The 26,435-nt window shown below is 36.9% G+C and overlaps 1 pseudogene; it reads right to left on the bottom strand.

Moving 5' to 3' along the window:
* Positions 1-3,529: 3,529 nt before the first annotated feature.
* Positions 3,530-25,894, bottom strand: LOC132274781 (isoleucine--tRNA ligase, cytoplasmic-like; annotated as a pseudogene).
* Between the last annotated feature and the right edge of the window lie 541 nt (positions 25,895-26,435).

Here is a 26,435-nt window from a genome sequence, read left to right as displayed (position 1 = left end):
CAAAAACCTAGCTGTATAACCATACTAGCAAACTCACATCAAATATCACATGGAATAAGTAATGCATACAGTCCAAAATAATATATAACACGATGCAAATAGATATGAGATGAAACCCTTGGTAAGAATGAAAACATGCATAACTACGCAGAAATGCACAATGGAAAAAAAAAAAAAAAACATTTATTTTATTTTATTTTATGAAAGCATGTAAAGAAATAAAATAAAAGAAAAATAAAAAATGAAAAGGAAAGTAAACATGCACTATACAAGGGATAAAAGACACAATATGTCTTGTGGGTGCTAAGTTTAACTTCTCTAGCAAGACAAAATATAACTTTGAACAACTGTTTTTTTTTTTTTTTTATTATTATTATTATTTTTTAAAACATAGCATATATGTACACAAACAACAATAAAATATAAAAAAACAAAAATTCAATAAATGAAAATGCAATGAAATAAAGAATGCAAAGAAAATTTATTTATTATTATTTTTTTTTGTCGGGTGATGGTTGCCCAAAGCCCAGCGAATGATCGCCCGGCACCTGATACTTACATGCAAATTTTTTTTTTTGGTAATGGTCGCCTAAGGCCGAGCAAATGATCGCCCGGCCACCTGATACTTCTACGCAAATTTTTTTTTTTTTTTTTTTTTTTGGGCGATGGTTGCCCAAGGCAAGACGAATGATCGCCCGGCACCTGATACTTACACGAAATTTTTTTTTTTTCCTCTGGGCGATGGTCCCCTAAGGTCGGGCGAATGATCGCTCGGCACCTGATACTTACACACAAATTTTTTTTTTTTTCATTATTTTTATTTTAGAATGAAGGAAGAACTCAATACAACTAGTATTTAACGTCGCTAGAAAGACGTTAAATGTTCTCAATCTTCAAAGTAAATGGGATCCACCAAGAGGGCGGATTCCACATTTCTTTGAAGAGCTTGTCTATCAATAAATGGTTTAAGCTTTTGACCATTAATTTTGAAGGTCCCTTCATCTTTTAAATTTTTAGATTCAACCGCCCCATGAGGTGAGACGGAGATGATTAGATAAGGGCCTTCTTATTCAGTTCGAAGCTTTCCAGGAAAGAATTTGAGTCTAGAGTTGAAAAGCTATGCTTTCTGCCCAGGCTCAAAGGACTTTTTCACAATATTTTTATCATGAAATGCTTTAGTCCTTGCCTTGTAAATTTTTGAACTATCATAGGCTTCATTTCTCAATTCCTCTAGCTCATTGATTTGGAGCAAACGGTCCTTTCCAGCCTGATCAAGATCAAGATTGAGCCTTTTTATTGCCCAAAGTGCTTTGTGTTCTAGTTCAACTGGAAGATGACAAGGCTTTCCATAAACAAGTCTATATGGAGACATGCCTATTGGAGTCTTGTAAGCCGTCCGATAAGCCTACAAAGCATCATTTAGTTTCCTTGACCAATCTTTTCGGGTTGGATTAACAGTTTTCTCAAGAATGTGCTTGATTTCCCTATTAGATACCTCGACTTGCCCACTTGTTTGGAAATGGTAGGGAGTGACCACTTTATGTGTGACAGAGTATTTAAAAAAAAGTTGCTTCAAGAATTAATTGCAGAAATGTTTTCCTCCATCACTTATCATGGCCCTTGGCATACCAAAATGAGTAAAAATGTTTGATTTGACGAATGCAATTACCACGGAGTGGTCATTCGTTTTGGTAGGACAAGCTTCAACCCACTTTGACACATAATCAACTGTAACGAGAATGTATTGAAAGTCATAAGACATTGGAAATGGTCCCATAAAATCTATGCCCCATATATCGAAGATTTCAACCACGAAGACTAAAGTTTAGGGCATCATGTCTCTCTTTGACATTGATCCCAACTTTTGGCACTGAACACACACCTTGCAAAAGTTATAGGCATCTCGGTGAATTGTGGGCCAAAAGAATTATATATATAAATATTATGTTTGTGATTCATCTACACTTTTTATAGCGATCATTAGATTTAATTTAACGGTAATTATAGAAATCCACTTACATCATTTCTTTTTAATACAAAACTACTGTTACTATTTATAGTTTCTAAATTTAATATTTTATAATATCACTAAGTACAACTATAAAAGGTAATTACCATAAAAATAAAAAAAAAATAAAAAAATAAAAATAAAAAAAATTGAAACCTCTCCACCTCTATAAATCACGTCTCTCTCGAATAGATAATTATAAGAGACAAATAAAAAAAATAAAAAAAAAATTCATTGAAATTTATGGAGTGAAGTGTTGTGCAGAAAATTAAAATTTATTTTTATTTTAAATTTTTTTGAATCAATGTTTCACAAGTCACTAGTTTAATTTTCCTGTAGGACTACGATTTATTATGAAATTGCTAAACGGACTTAGTGAATAGTTTGTGACAATTTTGAAAGAATTTGAACTTAAGATTAAAGAAGACAAATGAGATAAAGAACTTGCAAATTCAATTTATATGGAGGGAGAAAATACTCTTCTACGTGTTTGTTCGAGAGAGAGTCGTGATTTTCAAAGATGAAAGAAATTTCTATTTATATATATTTTTTGGTAATTATCTTTTATTGTTGTAATTAGTGGTATTTATAAATATTAAATTTGAAAACTACTCTATCTATATATATCTATATCTATATATATATATATATATATGACCTCCCCCTATTAAATTAAAATTTTTATTAAATGACATTTGATTTTTCAAATATCTCAAAAAATTGTATGGAGAAAAAAAAATAAAAAAAAATAAAAGCCAATTTCTTTTCTTTTTCTTCTTTTACCCATAAAGTTTCTAAAAACTGATCATACTACATAAATAATATTCCAACACACAATCAATGTATTAATACAAGGGATGTTTACATTTCCACAAAAAGTCATGCAATACAGAAGCAACTTTGCAAAGCTGGAAATATAACCTACAAGTAAATTGGAGGTGCTGTTTCACGAACAAGGTCAACTAGGAAGTTGCATGTGGTTAATCAACTGGGGTCGAAAACCGCCTTCGAAGTGAATAAGCATTTCTTGAACAGAATGGACTTATAGCTAACTTACAACACACAACACAAAAGCTAAAATTATGAGAAATTCCGAGGCAGACTAATAGCAGAAATGGAGGCCGGCCCCATATCAATCAACAGTCTCAAAGCAGCCAATACATCCCCCACGGACATTAAATTGAGCATGTGCTTGCGCCATCCCCAGTAACTTGCTCTCATTGGATCCACTCCTTCGAAGACGGAACAAACTGATTTTGGCAATTCTGATTCTGTTGAATCGGAATCTGTATTCAGAGCATCTAAAGCATCTTTGATGTCTTGGCTTGGACGGAATCCATGGCATAGAAGATCCAAAAGCGCGCTCAGAGCAATAATGCAATTGTTTTCGGCTCTCAAACTCTTCCTTGCAGTCCATTATTGAAAAAAAACATTTTGCAGTTTACCTAACGAGCAACACCAGCCTCAAACAATGACTTGTCAGGACGGAAATCCAAGATCACCAAGACATCACCTAAAACAAGAAATGAGAAGACTGTGAAAGATGACAAAGCCATGTTGTATATGTAATGTCATAATGTTTCTACAGATCCTCATCATCTCCTGCTGCATCAATTTCCTCTTCTGTCATATTATCAGGACATTTGAAACTTCGAATAATCTAGAAATTCAAACAATGAGAGCATTTCAAGGTGGCATTTCATAGTTTTATGTCCAATGCTCCAAACAATAGTTGCACTCAATAAAAACACGGCTAGTTCCACCCAAAATTAATAAAAAAGTTAACGCCATAATGCCATAAAATAACCATCAATTAATAGCAACACAAAAAGTTGGTTCACATGTATATATATATATATATTTTGATAAATAAAATGTATTAGAAAGCATTCAAAAGGGTGGTTGACATATATAATCAATAACAAATTGCAATATATTAGGTGTGATCCAGCACCTTAATCGAAATTTTCAACAAGCTACCATTGGAAAGCTTTACTTCGCTGAGGCCTAAGGAAGCATTTTCATTTTTTCCTTCCAATCCAATATCGTTATCAGATTGTTACTAGAAGATTTAAGGACGGATTGTATTGCTGCAAGGGCTGCAGTTTCTTCAACGAAGGGCGTGATGGACTAACATTGATGTTTCCTATTCAGGCAGATTCAAGTATACCTATTGCTGGAGAGGATATCACAGGCTTTGTATCCATGAGTCACCACTTAATTAAACTAAATTCAACTCCACAAAATGGTGGGTACAACTTGTTCAAGATGCTCTTTTAGTTCTTTCCAAATTGCTCAAGACTATAAGTAATATGTTTATCTTGAGGGGAACTTTCCTAAACGTCTATGACAAAGTTGTTTTTGCCACTTTTGGCTACCATGAACAAAATCAATTGCAAAACCTTAGCAGTTGACATTTGATGCCAAATTTGACTTGCCTATTCCAACTTCCGTTTATTCTTTTCCATTTAAGTAAGTTCTTACACACTTATATATCCTAGTTTTGATAAACCAAAAGATTCCACTCCAACAAATCCTGACAGTTTTGTTTGAAATAGCATCAAGGTACAAAGGTTGTATAAAAATCACAGAATAAATAAATAAAAATAAAAAATAAGATGATATTGGATATGTAAACAAAAAAAGTGCTATATTGTCCAGGCAACACAACTATGCACCTTAATATCAGACAGCTTCAAACAGTGTGTACCAATAGTAACTTCTCCAGCTTTCTCAAAAGCTAAAATAGCTTCTTGTGACATTGCCTTGACTTCCTTGGCAACAACTCCCATTGGTTTTCCAAGCCGTTTACCTAACACACTAGTAGAAAACAACCGAGTGAAATAAACACAGGGACCAAGCAGGAACACATGCACATTAACTTCAGCCGAATGTATAACACATTTACCTGAAATCAGGCTCTGCACGTAAAGAAGGAATACTTCAGAACATCATTGCATGGGACAATGGATTTTACATTGGGTTTCTCTAGCACATATTGCACTGCAAATAAAAAACCAAGACTATATAAAAAATGATATCCAACATAGAGAATCAATATATCAGAGAACATTTGTAATAATTCCAGAATTTTGACTTATTGAAGTGCTCAGAACAAATGAAAAAAAGCAAGAAATTAAATATGGAAACAACAAAATTACTAGAAAAGTGGATTGAATCTAAAATCAGTAATAAACAGGTATATGTAAATTTGCCCAGGATAGGTTTAGACATGAAACCACTAATTAAGTGTTCATCCAGAACAATTGAAACAAGACATTAATTAAGGAAAACAACAAAATTACTAGAAAAGTGTATTGAATTTAAAATCAGCAATACCACCAAAGGCTGTAGCTTAGTGGTACTGGTACTTCATCACCTTCTAAAGTAGAAGGTCGAGGGTTCTAAGTGCCCGTAGAGGCGAGAGAGAGAGAGAGAGAGAGTGTGTGTGTGTGTGTGTGTTGCCGATGAAAAAAATAAATTAAAATCAGCAATAAACATGTAAATGTAAATTTGCTCAAGATAGGTTTAGACATAAACAACTTATTTTCTATGTTGCATCAACTTCATCAGCAGGAAAGCTCTCTGAGAGACGGTTGGCTGAAGATGCAAAACATAATCCATAATTATTAAGATTTGAGTAATGCGTGTGTAATTTGGCTACTAGATCTTTTTGCTCGATTTTGCAAATTTTCAGAAATAAGCAATGAAATTGATTATACTATCTCTTAAAGTAGAAAATTTGCATACTCAAAAGTAGAAAATGAGGTAAAAACAAAGAGGTATGAACGTCGATATACACAATTAAAATAAGTGATTACGATGATCAATAAAACATAATTGATTTAAGATATAAATTTTATTCTATTTCGGAGATTACTATAATCCAACGCAGAAGTTTGAGGATAAAATGAGAATGTAGGGATAACAATTTAATAAAGCAAGTGGGAGTTAGTCAGAATATAAGGTGGGAGACATTTCTGCTTCTAGACCTATAGCAGCGATACAAGGTGGTGTTGAAAAAGAGGCAAGGTATCTTTGGAGATGGTAGAGATATTTCATCTTCTTTCAGTTGATCGCTTACTTTTTGTGATGCTGGTGGGAGTAGCGTGAATGGATCGTCTCCGGAAGCCAGCTTGAAGGCAACGGATCCAGTAGTCCAAGAGAGTACAAGTTTAAAGTAACCTAAAATTGATAAAAAAGACAAAGATTTTGAGGCAGATGTTGACGGTCATGGGCTCATAAGTTTTTCTAAATACTATACATCTTCATGTAGCAGATTCCGTTTGGACACAGCCAATGCTTGATATTGTGATGAATCATGCAAAGGATAAAAGGGAGCTGGTTTCTGCAAGGTCTCAAAACCTCTTAAAGAATATGCTGTCAAAAGTGTGGATCAAATCTTACAAGGACACATGAAGCAACCCAGACAGATAGGAGTCACAATCATGCGACTAGAAAACACAAACATTTTTTAAATGTATTGTAACAGAATTACAGTATTTCACAAGTCCATTGAAGCTCTTACATGTTCACAAGATTGCCAAATATTGTTTTGGGAGCAAAGATACAGTTGCTGATGAAATTGAACAAAACATGGGGCAAATGGTGAGGCTACAAATAAGACTCCTTAAAGCCACGGGTGAATTGTAAATGCAAAAAAGGAAGTACTTGAATTGGACAGCTTGTGAAGCAAAAGGTTTTAATCTCATGTTCCAAGGCATGTCTATAAACAGACATGTACCACCCACTGGGGCTTTGAACTTGATGAAGGAATTTACATATAATAGAGAATTAGTTCATTCTATTCACCAGATTTGTCAAAAATTTCATAGCTTGAATATGGTAAGGTATAAACATAAGATGTTGCTTTTGACCATACGATAGCTTGATAAAAAACATTCAGTTTGAGATATAAAGCAGGGAATGTATATATCATTATATCAAATGAAAGCTCAGGGTAGCAAGGAAACAAAGATTAGGAGAGCGGTCATTTTGTCCAAAATAATATCAAAGGTTAGAGCCAAAATAGTCTTTCCCACCTAACACACCACATAAGCGAGATCATCAGTGGGTAATGGCCTACATAGCCTAGATGTATCGAATGCCACCAGAAAGAGAGTAACCACAACAGGGAGTAACATTTCATCAATCAAAATAAAATAAAATATTCATTTTTATATCAGATAAAAAGTTGGACAGGTTTAGTTGTATAGGTTAGATTATAAGAAACAAAAGCCATTATACACATCTTTTAAATGTTCCACAAGTAACAATATTTTATTATTTAGATTATCATATAAACAGTTGGCAAAAAGTAAGATTAATTGTACATGTTATAAACAAAAAGTAAAAAATAAATAAATAAATATGACCCTAAATATTAGAAATTTTATTCACAGAGCTCTTTTAGTTTTCCAGTTATATCATCAAGAAACTCGGTATCCGGATGAACTACAACCATCTCCCTGCAATCCATAGAAATAATGGAAATCACTTTTAGAAGAAACAATACAAATGAGCAAACAAAGAAAAAACAGGAGACAAGTTAAAAGCACAACCTAAGTGGAGTTTTAAGAGGCTTATTACGACGCTCACGGATACTGCGGGCAACATCAATAATTGTCATCATTCTATTAACACTTTGTTCAATACATTCCCCACCCTGATATGGCATAAATAGTTGTTAGATTTATTAAAATTGTATGGTGGAAAAAACAACAAAAAATTTCAGAAAAGTCTCACAACAATTACACATAAACAACGTAAGACATATTAATATACAAACCAACAATACCTTTCCTTCTTCTTGAGGAAATCTGCAATAGTGAATACTTTCCTCTAATCCATTGCAAACTTTCGCAAATTTTGGTACAGAACTTCAGTGAAGAATGGCGAAAATGGAGCCATTGCTTTGCAAGAAGTTAGAAGTACCTTAAACCCAAAACCCAGATTATAAGATGTAAGACAGTAAAATTAGAATCAAGTATGCAATTCATAGTTGAGTGCAAAAATAGCATACAGGAATAGATAATGACAGATAGTAAGCCATAAAGAACACAATATCCCCAATGAGAAACACATGAAACACCTAGCACCCAAGCAGAAACGATAGCATAATAAGGATATATACCACTAAGTGCAAGCAGTTCAAGTTGACCACTGGCAGACATCAAGTCACACAGAGAGGCAGTACTGTCAGTACAGCATCCAAACAATGCTCTAAGATATGTATAAAGTAACTTTGGACAATGACATGCAGTATGAACTCAAATGTCTAGATTAAATCTCACCTTCCTTCTCACTCAGAACACTACGAGCAGCGAGAATGACATATTAGCAGATAGATATCTGTTAGGATTAGAACTCAATGTCAACAAATTTCGTAACAAAAACAGTAGTCTGTATTTTATTTTTAGCCTTTGATTAGTTTTGTAAAGGTCAGTTTGGTTAGTTAGATAATGCTGTAAAGGGCAATGTTTGGACAGAAAGATGATGCTAATTATGCCAACAAAAGCAAAAAATCAACAAGCACAAAATAATGATGACATACCAAGTGCACCGAATAAAATAAAAAATAAAAAAAGGCTTGCAACAAGCAATGGTCTAAACAGTGCAGGACAAATGTTAAAGCCGCCATACCTGGTATAAAGTTGAAAGTGCCATCCTGCAATCTTTTTCTCCCATTCGGCCTTTAAGTCTCTTACGGTTCAACCGCACATATACATTGGTAAGGTTATCAAGAAATTTCAGGAGATAAGAAACCACCTAAAAAAAACTGGAGGTATAGATATACTTAGTAACTTAAGAAGTGAAAATGCAATAACCTACATTATATGTACAAAATTATGCTAGTCGGCTGAGGGTATGTTTTTAGCTGCCAGGTCAATAAAAACTCAAACCCTACAACATAATAGCATCAAATTTTCAATATTCTAGCAAATAACAAATGCCAAAATGTGGTGTTAGGTACAGTAACATAGAAGCTTCACCAAATTTGGAAGGCTTACTTTTTGTTATGTTTGGGATTCAGTGGGTTATGCCCCAGTCTCTAACGGGTATGATTGAGGCTTGGAGAGGTTATTCATTGGGTTCCCAAGCCCGCAACTTTTGGAGGGGCCTGGCACCATTGTGTGTTTCGTGGTGCTTGTGGACAGAGCAGAGGGTGAAGCCCTTCAAGAGAGAGAGAGAGAGAGAGAGGCACAAAAATACCAACTTCTGGCAGATGGAAGTAAAAATAAGAGCATTCTGACAAACATCCATAAAACAAAGCATATAGTTGATGCAAGAACAAAACAAGAATAAAAACCGAATGACTCCCTGATATTCCAACTAAACAACAATGAGCATATACTCAGACATGAATAATATAGAAAAAGGCAAGAAAGGAACCGAGACACCGGTTTGGAGGTTCAAATAGCTAGGAAGAAAACAAGTTAATAGAGATTATGTATATCATTATATAATCAGCAAACTTTATAAGTACAAAATTATCCTTATCTTTGAAACTAAAATACAGCATTCATATCACCCTAGTAGTAGTAGATAAATTGCCTCATATCCAGCCGTTACTAGAGAGTGGGTCCTTGGTGCAATTGTAAGGTTGCTCCCCTGTGACCTGAAGGTCATGGGTTCGGAACGAAAACAGAATCTCCGCAGGCAGAGGTAAGCTAACCCTCCGCAAAACCCACAATGGTGGGAGCCTCATGCACTGAGCTAGCCCTTTTATATCCAGCCATTATTAGTAAAACAATAAGTACATGACAGACATAGGCCCCCATAAAAATACTACAATTTGTTAAGAGTAGCAAAATCTGGATTAATTGTTGAACTCAGTTCAGTGACAACTGTGACATAAGAAGTAGGCTTGTCCTGTTACCAACTTGAGTCTTGGTCAAGCTCAATGCAAAAATCTCATGACCCACAAGGGCCACAATGAAGAAATGTAACTCAGTAGCGAAGGAAAAAAAACAAACAAAACAAAAAAAACTCAATGGGTGGGTCCATCTTTTCCATATTGAATTTTTCGTCACATAAAAAAGCCCAATAGAAGCCTTCCAATCCTTCATCAGTAACCAAGAAGATAAAAATGTTGGAGAACAACAGCTCTGAAAACCAAAAAAATAATATGCTATGGAGGAGCCAACCTCACAACAACTGCCCTCGCCCATTTTTGAAGCAACTCCCTTCCGAGAGGAAGGGGAAGCAGAAACAAAAAAATAAAATAAAAGTAATGACTCTACTTAAGACTAATTTAGTAGAGTCATGGTTATACCAAAACATCTTTTTGTCAGGTCTCCACCAACAATACCAGCCATCAATCCATCAATGAGACGGAAGAGAGATGCATATGTACATACACACACACACACACATCCACACAGAATGGGGGGAGGAGATAGAGAATCCCCAGTTTGGATCACACTACAGTGGCTGCCTACAAGATTCCTGGGGAGGCATGGTTTGATGCTGATTTTACTGTTGCTGAACTCTAGAGAACGGCAACGAGTGATCTTTAAAGAACTCTGTCATAAGATGATCCCTTCTGGTCAAATGGTCTAATTCAATCATTCAAGTGGAACAACTTGCCCATCACAACTCATCGTGTCTGGGTTTCAATTTCATAACATATAATTAGATACATGGATGGAGCACCACCAATAACAAATACACTTGAAGAGAGACAATTCAAATTTCACTCTCCCAACACATACCTTCAGTCCACCCACTCAATTGACACAATGCACGCCAAAGAATTTTGACACGAGGGATTTTTAGTATAGACAAACATGCTGGTAGTAACTTGGAAGTACCATAGTGAGCACCTTAGCATAGATTACTCAGGTAGCAAATAGAGGTGGCTTCACTAAAAAAAACCCTAACCCCCCTTTGGTTGAGAGTGGACGCTAACTTGCACTGCAATTTTCAGTAAGCCCTAGCAAATATTGTAACAAAGGTAAATTAATTACAAAATTAAACCTTTTGGTGGCTTTAGCCACTTCTTTGGAGTAATCATAGGCTTCATAGCTAGAGACTCTTAACAAATCTCAGTGACAGCAATGATGGCCATCTCAGCATGCTCCAGCAGCCACCGGAAGGTTTCGCCATTGGAAATTACGTAGATATTCTCGTGTTAACATAGGCATTCAAGTTTTTACACAAACTCTGTACCTTTCGAGAAAAACAACATTTAAAATTGAGGGGAAAATACAAACATCAGTTAATGGCATCCAACGACAACATCTAGCAAGGGAGATTAGAGTAATCTTTAAGCACATGGGAGAGGTTTATATATTTTTGCTTAACTAAAGGAAATGTCAATGTAATTTACCCTTCTTTTTTGTGCAAAAATCTAAAGATAATACACCAGGAAACAATACATAATGATATATTCTCAAGATCTCATCTCTCTAGAACATAATCTGTTAACAATGAAGACCTTCCTATGATCAGATAACGAATGAGCTTAACAGACTCTGCTTAACAACCCAAACAGGGGTTTCACCCACTCAAAAGATCTCCTATTCTGGTCTCCCCAAATGATCCACCACAGACATAATGGGACCACCTACCAAAATGAACTCTCTCTCATACAAACTCTACAGCCTCTGACAAACCCTCCCTACATAAAGCATAATCTATGAACCCAAAAGAAAGCAAGAAGTAGGGACAATAAACCTCAAATCTTGGGACAACACAACAGATGGATTTCTTCATCTCTTCTACACATAAAACACAAATTAATGATGACTTATCTTCTCTATGATAGATTTGTGTAAGGTTAGAATCATCCAAAAAGTCGATCCATCATCCCAAAAAGAGCAACCTTGGGTGTAGAATTTTGTATAGAAAATAACTTTCCAAAAAAACCCCTGCCTACCCTCTCCCAATGAACCTCGTATTAAGGACAACCCTTCTTTACCCCAACTATCCCGGAGCATCCCCCTCTCCCCTATACCAGTCTAAGCATATAAAATTCCAAAGAAAGCACCACTCTGTCCCACCACCCAACCATTTTAAAGGCCTACAAGGAAAGATGTCTTACAGCACCTTTCTATGTGAGATTCTGTTAGAATGTTATATATATATATATATATATGTTGGGCCATTATGTAATTACATTATATTAGTAGGCCCTTGTGTTATTAAGGAGGCTTGTATCCCTTATATAAGCCTATATAGGCTTATTTGGTAGTGTGTCGGTGAAATATATATACATTTGTTCTCTCTGTTCTCTCTGTTCTCTCTATCTCTCATGATAAACAACATGGTATCAGAGCGGGTTGTAGCTGTGATTGCATCTGGGTTGGGTTGTTCTTCTACAAATCAAAATCAAGATCGAAGCCAACTCTGTTCTTCGCCGAAGATTTGTTCGTCGTTCTCAGATTTGACTCGCTGAAGATTTGTTCGTCGTTCTCAAATTTGACGCCTTTCGTTTTGCTGGTCGAGGCTTCCTTAGCTGTCGCAAGTTGCAGAAGCTCCATCATCGCGATCCCTCTCCGCTCTGTTGTTCAATCGCTGTTTTTTTTTGTTGTTGTTGGGTTGTCGTCACCGCTGCAAGGGCTAGGGTGTGTACTAGCCACGTTTTTCCATTGCGAATCTCGGGTGCTGGAATTTCTTGTCGGTGGCAGAGTTCTAGTTCTTGCCGGCGCTGATTGTGAAGGAGAAGGGTGGTGTTTGGCTGCAGGAGTGAGGCTATTCCAACCCTGGTTTACTAAACCTGGGATAGTTATTCCAACCCTGGTTTCGTAAACCCGGGATAGCCCAGATTCGGCCCGTTTGACAAAATCCGATCTGAGGTCCGATCCGTTTGTCCAGATCCGACCCGCTCGTCCAGATCCAACCCGTTATCCGGATCCGACCCGTTTGCCCGGATCCGACCTGTTCTCGGATCCGACCCGTTTGCCCAGGTTCGGCCCGAATACCAATTCTGCTTCATATTTTCTTCTCTGTTTTGCTGGGTAAGACATGGCCTCCACTTCAGATTTGTTTTCTCCCACTTCTGGTCTTCATTCTTCCATGACTTCTGTTAAACTCAATGGAAAGAACTATATACTGTGGGCTAAATCAGTTAAAATTTTTCTCAAAGGTAGAGGCCTTGGTAATCATCTGACTAAAGAGAAACTCAAGGAAACTGATGCTTCTTTTGATGCATGGGAAAAGGAAGATGCTCAGATCATTTCTGTGATGATAAACAGTATTGAACCCCAAATTAGTACAACTTTACTTTATTTGGACACTGCAAAGGAGATATGGGACAGATTGCAGCAACTGTATTCTGGGACAGGTAATATCACTCGTGTTTATGAACTTTGTAAGCAGTATTTTCATCTTGAACAAGGTAGTCACAGTATAGAAGAGTATTATTCCAAAGTTATGGGCATTTGTGAGGAGCTGAATATGTATCAGCCCATTACTGCATGCTATTCGTTTTCTTACTGGTTTGTCCTCAGTTTATGAGTCTTTTCGTTCACAGATTATGGGCAGTCCCACACTTCCATCTCTTGCTGATGTGTTTTCTAGACTTCAGCGCGCTACACTTGTCAGTGATACCTCCACTTTGAATACTGGGCAGAGTGGTGAGCGTTCAGCATTGATTGTTTCAAAGGGTGAAAATACTGTTTTCCGTGGAGGTCGTGGGGTACGCTCCACACGTGGCGGTCGTGATTCACGGGGAGGACGTGGCCGTGGCAGGGAATCACGAAAATGTACTCATTGTGGTCTTTCTAATCATACTGTGAATTTTTGTTGGGACCTTCATGGCAAACCATCTAGTTATGCAAATCAAGTTTCCTCCTCTCCGAATGATGTTGCTTCTGGATCTCATAATGTAACTGAATCAGATACGGTCCCTGTCTCACGTGATGAGTATACTCAGTTTTTGTCTTATAAGCAAGCATCTAATTCATCTTCCACGGCTACCTTTGCCCAGTCAGGTACTGCACCCACATGTCTATTGTCTTCCACTCGTAGTCCTTGGATCATAGACACTGGAGCATCCGATCATATGACTGGATGTTCTTCTCTTCTATCTGATTTTAATTCTGTACCTCCTTCTCAAAGAGTTACCCTTGCTAACGGTTCCTCCGCTAAGGTTTTAGGTTTGGGGACAACTCAACTTAGTGATTCCTTGTCTCTCTCATCTGTTGTATATGTTCCTCAGTTTCCCTTTAATTTAATGTCTGTCAGTAAGCTTACTAAATCTCTTCAGTGCTCTGTTACATTTTATCCTACTTTTTGTGTGTTTCAGGATCTCAAGACGAAGAAGACGATTGGTACGGGGAATGAAGCTGGTGGCTTATATTACTTTGATGTGGCACCTTATCCTGTGGCTCTTCAGTCTTCTCTGTCTCCATTCCAGTGGCACTGTCGTCTTGGACACCCGTCACTTCAAGTTTTGCAGCGTCAAGTTCCTAGTCTTAGTAATTTGAAATTCTTGTCATGTGAGGTTTGTCAACTTAGTAAGCACCATCGTGTGTCTTTCAAGTCTAGGGTTAATAATCGTGTCTCTAGTCCTTTTCATTTGGTTCATTCAGATGTATGGGGTCCAATAAAGCATTCTTCAATCAATAAATTTCATTATTTTGTGACATTTGTGGATGATTATTCTCGCCTGACTTGGTTGTTTTTAATGAAAGATCGTTCTGAGTTATTTTTAATTTTTCAAAAATTTCGAAAAGAAATCAAAACTCAGTTTGGCTGTCCAATTCGTATTTTACGTTCTGATAATGCTAAGGAATATTCTGCAACCCCTTTTGATACCTATCTTAGTGATGAAGGAATTATTCATCAAAATTCATGTGTTTATACTCCTCAACAAAATGGAGTTGCAGAACGTTAGAATCGACACCTCTTAGAAGTAACCCGTGCTCTTTTGTTTCATATGCGCATGCCTAAACGGTTTTGGGGTGATGCTGTTCTTACTGCTTGTCATCTTATTAACCATATGCCGTCATCGGTATTAGATGGCAAATCTCCACATTCTATTTTATTTCCTGATTCTCCTTTGTTTTCTCTTACTCCTCGAGTTTTTGGCTGTGTCTGTTATGTCCACAATCTTGGTCCTAGTTTTGATAAACTTGACCCACGTGCCACAAAGTGTGTATTTCTTGGATACTCTCGTTCTCATAAAGGTTATCGTAGTTATAGTCCTGTTTCTCAACGGTACTTTATTAGCGTGGATGTGACCTTTTGTGAGTCCGTCCCATATTTTTCAGATAGTGATTCAATTCTTGATATTACTTCTGAGTCGCTTCTTCCTGCGGTTTCACTTCCCTCACTTTCTCTTCAGCCTAGATCTCCTTTGCCTGGCCCGTTACAGGTGTACACTCGAAGACCAAAGCCATCTGCTGTCGTGCCTCCTCCGTCGTCTTCAGAGTCTTTGGATCCAACACCTTCCACTGTGTCTGAATCCTTGCCTATTGCACTACGTAAAGCTCCTCGCTCCTGTGTTACTAAACATCCCATTGCTCAGTATGTCTCTTATAATTCCTTATCGCCATCTTTCTCATGTTTTTCCTCTCAATTGTCTACTACATTTGTTCCTAAAACTGTGCAGGATGCTTTGTCTGATTCGGGCTGGAGGAAAGCCATGCAAGATGAAATTGATGCTTTGCATTAGAATGACACGTGGAATCTTGTTCCTTTATCTCCAGGTGTCAAACCAGTTGGTTGTCGCTGGGTCTACACTGTGAAGTATCTCCCAGATGGGTCCGTTGAGCGGTTAAAAGCTCATCTTGTTGCCAAAGGTTATACCCAGACTTATGGTATTGACTATGATGAGACGTTTGCCCCTGTTGCTAAGATTTCTTCTATTCGTGTTTTGATTTCTCTTGCTGCTAATAGACATTGGCCTCTGTTTCAGTTAGACGTTAAAAATGCTTTTTTGCATGGTGACTTAGTCGAAGAGGTTTATATGGAGCAACCACCTGGGTTTGTTGCTCAGGGGGAGTCTCTTCACACTGTTTGTCGCCTTAAAAAGGCCCTATATGGATTGAAACAATCTCCACGGGCTTGGTTTGGAAAATTCTCTGAGGCAGCATTAAAATTTGGTCTTAACAGATGTTAGACTGACCATTCGGTATTTCACCAGCGCACTAAAGCTGGCTTCATCTTTCTTGTTGTATATGTAGATGATATTGTGATCACAGGTGATGATTCTGAAGGCATTGCTAAGTTGAAGTTGTTTCTGCAATATCGATTCCACACTAAAGACTTGGGTAAACTTAGGTATTTCTTGGGTATTGAAGTTGCTAGATCCAAGACGGGTATAAGTTTATCACAACGAAAATATGTGTTGGATTTATTAGAAGAAACAGGTATGTTGGGTGGTCGCCCGGTTGATGCTCCTATGGATTCGAATACAAAACTTGTGTCTGATGAGGGTGATCTATTTAATGATCCGGGCAGATTTCGTCGTCTAGTTGGGAAATTAATTTATCTCACTATCACTCGACGTGATATTTCATATGCAGTTAGTGTTGTAAGTCAGTTTATGGGAGCTCCTAGAATGCCACATTGGATTGCTGTTCTTCGGATTATCCGATATCTCAAGCAAGCTCCAGGTGTTGGGTTACTATATAAATCAAATGGTCATCTCAGGGTGGAAGGTTTTACAGATGCCGATTGGGCTGGTTCTCCTTCAGATAGGAGATCTACTACAGGCTACTGCACATTTGTAGGAGGCAATCTTGTTACATGGCGAAGTAAAAAGCAAACGGTGGTAGCTCGATCTAGTGCTGAAGCTGAGTATAGGGCAATGGCTCATACTACTAGTGAGTTGACCTGGATACAACATTTTCTAAAAGAACTTGGGTTGACAGTTGAAGTTCCTACTCCATTGTTCTGTGATAATCAAGCAGCAGTTCACATTGCCTCAAATCCTGTGTTTTATGAGAGGACCAAACATATTGAAGTTGATTGTCACTTCATTCGAGAAAAGATATTGCTTGGGAGCATCTCTACTCCATTCGTGAAGTCTGAAGATCAATTAGCTGATATGTTTACCAAAGCATTGGGTCATAACCGGTTAAGAACTATCTGTTCCAAGCTAGGATTATTTGATATATATTCTCCAGCTTGAGGGGGAGTGTTAGAATGTTATATATATATATATGTTGGGCCATTATGTAATTACATTATATTAGTAGGCCCTTGTGTTATTAAGGAGGCTTGTATCCCTTATATAAGCCTATATAGGCTTATTTGGTAGTGTGTCGGTGAAATATATATACACTTGTTCTCTCTGTTCTCTCTATCTCTCATGATAAACAACAGATTCAAAGGAAGACCAGCAACCCTATCCTGTCAACCAACTATATCCTAGATAGACTCAAAAGACAGTGATTCAAGGGCTATACCCACACAAATGATCAGGCCAAATAACTCTCTGCCAACTCCCAACTACATAGTGCAAGTGTAATGGAGAGTTGGTTGAACATCTTCTTTTGCATTGTACAGTGGCCTTTGATTGTTGTAGCCTTTTGTTGGGTCTTTTCGGAGTTCTGTGGGTCATGCCTAGATCTGTGAGAGGATTGATGGATGCTTGGAGAGCGTGCTATGTGGGAGCAAAGGCCTGTGGGTATTGGAGGATGGCGCCCTTGTGCCTATGGTGGTGTTTGTGGAAGGAGCGGAATAGAAGGTCTTTGAAGGAGAGGAATCTTTGATTGTTGTTCTTAAATCTTTTTTTGTTAGCTCTCTCTTTTGTTGGGTTTCGGATAGACATTGTTCCTCCCCTAAGGAGACAATAGATTTTCTAAGGTTCTTGGGGCCTTAGGATCCCATGCGTCTCTTGTGTTGTTTCGGGACGCATTCCCCTTTTGAATGCTTTTTATGAATTTTCTTACTTATCAAAAAAAAAAAAAAATGTTCAACAATAAAAAATAAAAAATAAAAAGTTCAACAACCCTCCAAAAGCTCTCTCTAGCTCAAACCCCCACAAGTATTTGCCCAAAAAAGGTTTGGCATGACAAACATAATTCTTGCACTCTAACCCCTCCCAATGTCAAGAGGCAAACTATCTCCCTAACTACCAAATAGTGCCTGAACTCGTTTCCATACCACTCCAGAGAAAATCCCTTTGAAGCTTCTAAAGTCAACTCACCAAAGACACTAGAAAAGGAAATAAGACAAAGTATGAAGATAAGCTGGAAACTGCTTTCGATCAGGGTAATTCTCTCACATTTAAAAAAGATACTGTCCCTTCCAGCCTAGAGCCCCCTCTCCAATTTCTCTAACACTGCATCCCAAACACGAATTGCTTTAAAGAAGCCTAAGAGTAGCCCCAGGTAAGAGCACCAATCCTACACCCTAAAGGGCCAATATGCTGAAAATTTAAGTAAATTAAAAGTTCGAAATATAGAACTCTTAGTTTTGCCTTGCATTATATCACTACCAAAAAAACATTTGAACCAAGCAAGCCTTGGGAAAAGTGTTTAAAAAGTCAACAGAGAGCATACAAAATTATACAAGGGGAAAAAAAGAAGGCAAAAACGAAATCTCCAACTAGGTTTATAGTGAATTTGTTTCTCAATGTCAGAATTTCATTTAGTACATTTACCACTAAAGTACAAAAGGAAAATGTGTTAAAAAGATCATACAGAAATATATATATAGAGAGAGAGACAGAGAGAGTAAACTAATTGCTTTAAAATTCTTATGGTGGCAGAACTTTGATAAAGAATTATTTAAAACCAAAATATTGAAATTAAAACCTTTAAATTTTCTTTCAAAGGCGAATTATTATGATTTAATAATGTTCATAATAAGCTGCTTTGAAATGACAATAAAGCTTTTCAAATAAATAAAATCCTTGTAAATTGTGTATTAACATTAAATGAATGAATAAAGCTAAAGAATGAGAATGCAAAACGAAGGTAATCAAGGGTACCTAACACAAACTAACAGAAACAGGGGCTTGACCTTTCAATCAAGATTGTCAAGCACTTGGAAATCTTTGAACACTTAAATTTCAGCAGAACTACCATTGTTCCAGACCAAACACACACGCCAACAAAGAAGTTTGCAATCATCTCAACCAACATGAGTGTATTACTTCAAATGAAATGTACAAAAAAATAATAATAATCATTTCATTTTGTTCTGCAGCACTGCAACTCACTACATCATGCAAGGTCCGCGCAATCCGATGGAAAACTTGTGCACGAGTTATAAATTATAAGGAAAAAAAACAAAAACAAAAAAGCAAAAAAAAAAAAAAAAAGAAGCCTGGTGGAACATGACTGAAAATTACATACAAGAAGGCTAATATGCAATCCATTTAAAGAATTTATAAAGGAAAAGAAATCATAGAATTATCAAAATAATTGAAGGAAAGATCATTAGCTAAGTAATGCAAATGGTGGAACTGCAGGCAAACGAAAAATACAGATAGCATTAATTAACAATAAAAGGCGGAAGAGGTTGGTCCAACCAATATGATGCAACCAGTAAATAAAGACATACAAACACAACGAAGTAAAGATATACAACACAACAGATCAAATAATATCAAACAATAAGGTTAAGCATGGCAACTCTTGCAAACCTTACTAATTATTTAATTTTCAAGACAAACTCGGTAATCATCTTCACCAAATGCAAGAGCGAAGTGAGCAACACCAGTCCCATTGTCAGATGTTACATAGTAATCTGCAACAACTCTAAATGCCACGTCACGAAACTCCATGAAGAATTAAAAAAATGGTACATACCTGCAGACATTCTAAATTATAAATAGTGATATGATGAGTCGAACACAAAAAAGTTTATCTTCTGTTTACATAAGCAAAACACAGTTGGTCTATCTTACATCACATTCATTTTCCAAAATTTCTAAGTGTGCCAGTGCTACCATCCAACCCTTAAATTGAACAACGTAAAACAAATATAATACTTGCAATAAATTCAAACGAAACTTACACTAGCTACTATTGCTTAAACACAACAATGGAGCAACGCTACAACTGCTTGGAGCAATACAGCAACATTTGATTTGAGAGTAAGTAGTTCTTATATGTACCTTACACCAAAAAGTTCATCTTTTTTCTTTCTTTCTTTTTTGGTAAGTAAACCAAAAGGTCCACCATACTCAGAAACTTGGAGGATACTACAAAAGTCTAACGGGTACACATAAACCAGATGCTGTATGTCAATTAGTCTTTCCACTCTTTCATTAACGTTCACTTTACTAGCTTTACAAGGATGAGAAAGCATTAGTTGATAAAACATAAGGTAGGCTTATTATTAATGAATTGACAATATATAAGACATATATAACCACCCCCTACCCTCACACACACCCACCCCCCCCTGGGGGGCGCGGAAAACATACATAACTTTTAACTTTTAGTTGACATTTCTTCAGTTTCTTTTTCTTTTTTCAACTGTGTTACAGTATTAAACAAAAAACAATCCAAGAGGAAGACTGATAACTTATTCTACAAAAAACTTTCAACAAATCAAAATACAATGACGGAGGCATAAACCCTAGCCATTTGAAGAGGGAGCCAGTCGGCAAATGGATAGAACGATCTTCTACAAAAGGGCCTCTAACAGCGACAGCTACCGGCAGTGACAATGGAGTTGGTACAATAGTTGTTATGGATTTTGTATCTCTCATTGTTGTTATCACAAAATGGAGTATAAAGCCCAAGCCAATGCAACTGAGGATGAGGCTTAAAGTTGTTGATGATGAATGGAAGAATGGGAGAGAGATGTAAGGAGACATAGTGAGTGGAGGAGGGAGGAGAGGAGTGAGATGATGAATTGCAGAGGCCTTAGCACCATCAAAAGGGGGGGTTTTGTTTTGTTTCATTTTCAATTTGAGTTTAATTTTCCAGAGAAATGTTTTGGGCAAATACTGAAAATAGGAGGGAAAATGTTTTACACGTAAAATGCGTTACATGAAAAATATTCTGCAATGAAAATATCAGACATCAAACAAAAGGAAAGCTAAAGTGCCACTTTGGCAAATAATGTGATTGTTCTTTGATATCCTGGTTGTATTTTTTTTTTTCTTTTTTTTCTTTTTTTTGGGCTAAAAATCCTGAATGTATGTTTCACATGCTATTAAGTTAAATTCTGGAGCACATCTGTTCAACAACTGATTGAGATGCTAAATTTCTCATATCTAATAATACTCTAAGCAACATCTATTCTTCTCAATTGATAAGAAAGTTCAAACATGAATCTCATTCAAAAACAACTGAATTTCCAAGACAACTAACATGGGAGTTTATATATAGAGAGTAAGTCTATCAAGAGAGCCCTCTAACAACAAGAGCCATGAGCTCTCTTTATTAACAAAAGTCCAATGAATTTTTAAAATTAATCCCTCAATCCAACGGTCAACAAGGAGAACTCATGACTCAGAGGACTCTCTTGATAGCCTTACTCATATACATACATAAAACAATATATATATATATATATATATATATATATATATATATATATAATGTACAATGACACCCCTTGAGGTTTGGAAATACTTTATGCGGGTGTCCATATTCATTGATTACAAAGACACCCTCTCTAGCCATTGGTCAACAAACAGACGCTTATATCCTCCTACTATTTAATACTTATTTAATGGAAAAAATTAGGGGCGAAAACCGAAAAGACAAAATCGCCACTCTACTCTATCTCATCCCAGACATCTTGCTCTCTCTCTCTCTCTCTCATCCCAACATCTCTCTCTCAGCTCTCTCAACAAACTCTCGCTCACGATCTCCTCTCACAAGCAGAACATTCTCTCTGCACGCGCAAAAGGAGATGAGCAACAGCAACCTGTCGTCAAGGCCCCAGCTAAACATACAGATAAGTATATATACACACACACACAAACACAAACACATAGCTGTAATTGATCAGACCATATATCTAAACCAAGCTATACATAGACAGCCAGGGGCAGCATATTCCCACCCTCTCCACCACCACCCAAAACTGCGCTGCCATGCTATACACCACAAACCTGTCGTAATCCAGAGGTTCCCATGTCTTTAGCCAGTCAGTTCGACCACATTGTCTTTGTTGCTAATAATTTAGCCCAAACTTTTGCCATTAGGCATTCATCCGTCCTATCCTAACAGTGGCAGTTGCTGAGGATATATATGTCCATGGATCCCTGGCCAAATCAAGTAAACAACCTCTAATCTTGGCCTCAAAGAGGATGATTTCGAAGTTCACACAGAGAAAATCCAGGTAAGGCCGGAGGGTGGCCAATCGATTCAACTGCACACGGTGATCCTATCCTAGCGCGATTTTGTACCCCAATGGTCTCCCCAAGAGCTTGCCTCCATCACTTGCATCACCCATTGAGCCTGGAACGACATTACCATTTCAGCAGTAATTGTGGATTGGGGCCCCAATTCTGAGAAAAATGGTATGTAGCACCAGCTGCTCAGTGGGACTAAGCTATAGCATTTTGACATTTAGTCTCTCTATATCTACATGTGTATATATAGAAATACAAATTCAAGGCTGAGACTGGAAAGAAGTTATAGTATAGGTTGATCTGATGTATGGGGTTGGATAGTTGAGATTGATGGAGGTGAAATGTGTTTTGGTTTTCTCTATGGTTATATATAAATATAAATTGTGTGAAACTTCAATGAGTTATTCAGATATTAATTCAAAATCTACTAAATAATGGTATTAAGTAACTCATGTTCTCAAAATTCGGTTATGAATTTAGCATCTAGAGAACATTTAGAAGAAACAAATACAAATTATAACAGTTTTAAAAAGAGAAAATATAACGATATCAACCTCTAGTACCATTTTAAGTTCACTATTATATGGAAATGCAATTTCGGTAATGGAAGGGTATATTGTAGTTACCAAGGGGATAGGCAAGTGGCCTAGCAGTACCAGGTCCCTACTTCCCAAAGGGAGGTCAAGGGTTCGAGTCTTGGTGGAGGCATGTGTGTGTGAGTACCAACCAAGAAAAGAAAAAAAAGAGGTTTCAGAAGCTCCTCTAATACAACTCAAGGGCATATTTGGTATTGCAAGGTAATCAATTAAAGCCTAAAGGTATTTTTGTCAACAGAAAAATGTTGAGTTAAAGTTCCATAAGCCCCTCTAAGGTTATTTATGTCTTTCTAACATTAAGGGCATATTTGGTATTGCAAACAACTCTTCTTAATAGGTCTGACAGTGAGTTGACAGGAAGCAATCATAAAAATCGTGGACCAATTCTCAGGGGTATCTTTGCAAATGAATGAACCTTGACACCGCATTTGATATTGCCAAACCTTGTGAGGTGTTAAGTGTCATTTATCCTATAGATAAATATATACTCAAAATATATATTATATATATGGTAAACAAAATGTAGAAAAAGCAGTTCTCAGTCAAAAGTAGAAAGCAATCTGATTATGATACTACTCGTTCTAATTAAATAGTGTCCATAAAGAAAGAGTATTTGAAATGCTCACTTTGTTCCAACAAGTGAAGCTCCCGGGAATTTATCCATCACCTCATAAGTATCCCCCTGATTCTTAGTTTTCCCACTAGAGGATCCCTTGGTCTTTGAAATTTTTGAATCCTCAACAGACCCATTGGGTGCGCTTTGTTTCTCGATCGGAAGCTCTGACAGTCGAGACTCAGCAACCACATAGATTTTTCCATTGAACTTATTGCAAACCTGATTTTTATTTTAATTTAACGTAAAATACTCAATCAAAATATAAAATAATATCACAATCATGAAATAAATTGACTAAATATCGATTATTTAGACACTCAGGATGTTTAGGACCAAATCATTGCAACTGTTTAGACTAATTTTGTAAATTCAAATATGTTAAATGAAACTAGGTATAATGAATAATATTTTACTTAACATTTTATTTAATGAATAAGTGAAACTCACAAATTTGTGGTTACCAACCCTTCTTACATGATAAGAACCAAATTTTCTAACTCATCAAAGATAATAGAAAATTGAAAGAACATTGACCTAACAGATACCACGAAGCTTAAGATATGAGCCTCTGAAGACACAACTGCAGTACTCAATATGGTATTCTTAAAAGCACACCTTAAGCCAAGATGTAAGATGGAACCTTTGGATGCCTTCAAAACATCTATTTCATACAACTAAACAAAATGGCCATCTTTAATTTTTTTTCCCTTTTTGGCGATTAATAAGATGATTGTCATCTAATAACTAGAGAAGAATTACTACAGAGTTCTCCAATATGTGTATCGTAACTAATCCAATATAATGATATTAGACCACACCAATTCCAAGTGCAAACTAGCAATGTACACCAACATTTGCATTGACAGCACAAATAAGTGATTATTTCAGACTTTTCAAGAAAAACTGACCTTTACATAGACAAAATTTGCATTGACGCCAAGGGCAAGATTACTAGGGAGTGTCCACGGTGTCGTTGTCCATGCTACAAAAGCTGCACTATCTGGGTCATCAACCATTGGGAAAGCCGCCATGATTTCAGGATCAGGTACTTCCTGTGTACTCCAGGAGTGTTAGAAATATAAGGCTTCAAAAAAATTGAAACTAGACAAATAATAAAAATTATAACAATAATGATGATGAAGAAGTTGCTATAATAAGTACTATAATCATCATCGCAACAGCTCTACAAAAAAAAACCATAAAAATACATATATATAAAAAAGAGAAAGACACAGAGAGCGAGGGGCTACTTTCAAGTTTGTATGTAGATCTATTAGCTACAGAATGTAGAATATAAGCATGAAAAACATGAAATTATCATTGAAACTGAAAAAATGCGCTATAAACAGTCATGGGATCAGAAAGATCTAATCATAAAAATTCCTTCGAGAACTTTGCAAGTAATCTAGTTCAGTAACAAGGCCGGTGGTAACTACACGGAGCAATGGCCTGCTCTGCTATCAAAAACAATGACAATCAGTGGCAATAAATGAAGATTATTTACTACCATTATAATTACTATTAGTAGGAGTAAAATTACTAGTTGCATAACCCATTAAGGAAAGATCCAGTTTAAACCTTATAGTTCGAATTGGCTTCAAAATTAGACAATGGAGTCTTGCAACCGGTGCTGTATGGCATAACCTGCAAAAAGCAACAACAGCACACGAACATTTAACTCCAATTCATCCCACTATTTAATCAATAAATAAATAAAACATACAGTTCAAGTTTAAATTATCATCTAGTTTCTCAGAATATCCAGTACCCAGTTCAGAATGAACCACAATTAACAAATTGGAAACACCATTCTAAATTGCCTGCATCATTATCTTTTCTTCTATCCTAAAACCAGAGAATGAAAAAGGGAAAGAGGAATATACACATACATATATTTATGTAAGTTCAACGTGAAAAACAAACCTTGAAACCTCTATAGACGAGACCCTTTTCAAATAGCTGAGAAAAGACCCACCAAACACTCTCCATAAACTTCAAGTCCATAGTCTTGTAATCATTCTTGAAATGGATCCACCGACCGGTCCTAAATACAATCTTCTCCCACTCCTCCACGTACCGCGTCACAATACTCCGACACTCCTCATTGTATTTATCAATCCCCATCTTCAGCACATCCTCTCTGCTCTTAATTCCCGACTTGGTATCGGTCTCGAACTCGACGGGCAAGGCATGGCAGTCCCACCCGAATCGCCGGGTCACGTGGTGGCCCGTCATGGTCTGGTACCGGGTCACTATGTCCTTGATCGTGCCGGCGAGAATGTGGCCGTAGTGAGGTAGACCGGTGGCGAATCGTGGGCCGTCGTAGAAAATATACTCTGTGAGGTCCTTCGAGCTGGGTCTCAATGGCATTGTTTTCGCCTTTCGGTCCACCATTGGAGGATTCCCTCTTCTTGCTTCGGGAACGAGAAGTCCTTGCCTTCGCATACATCGTCCATGGCCGCCCCTAGAGAGTGTAGAGAGATAGTGTCGTACCGGGAAATGAGCGGGTCGAGGACAAACGGTTCAACGGGGCAAAAACTTGTCCACACCACCCACAATATTAAGATTATATCATCTATATTAGAATTTTATTGATAAATAGTTCAATTATCAGTTCTCAACTAATTTTCATTAAAAGTACTTTAGCTGTGTTTTCTTCCTAAAAGTTTAAACTATTAAGTAGTCATAACATTCAATTCTATATGTTCAAAATTCTTCCCATTTAAATTTTGTGTGGGATAATAATCCATAATATTCTTCCGATTCAAATTTACATTGCTCTCGTTGCGGTTAGTCCACTCTGCCTATGTGTCTATTCAAACAATAAAATATCTGTTATCCGACCCGCACACCTCTGTCTGGGTGTTTGGCATGTTACTAAATCAATGATTGAACTTGCTCGTATACCATTTGTCACAATTATACTTGGTACTTTAGCTCACTTAATAGGTTGAGTTAGTAGGTGGTGTTAAAACTTAATCTCATGTGCCCAAATGC

The sequence above is a fragment of the Cornus florida genome, unplaced genomic scaffold (genome assembly GCF_030987335.1).
Source record: "Cornus florida cultivar Cherokee Brave unplaced genomic scaffold, ASM3098733v1 CherokeeBrave_3.0.0_Hap2_Chr01, whole genome shotgun sequence".
NCBI classification, from domain to species: domain Eukaryota; kingdom Viridiplantae; phylum Streptophyta; class Magnoliopsida; order Cornales; family Cornaceae; genus Cornus; species Cornus florida.
The sequence above is the reverse complement of the archived record's forward strand: the minus strand, read 5'-3'. Positions and strand labels throughout refer to the sequence as shown.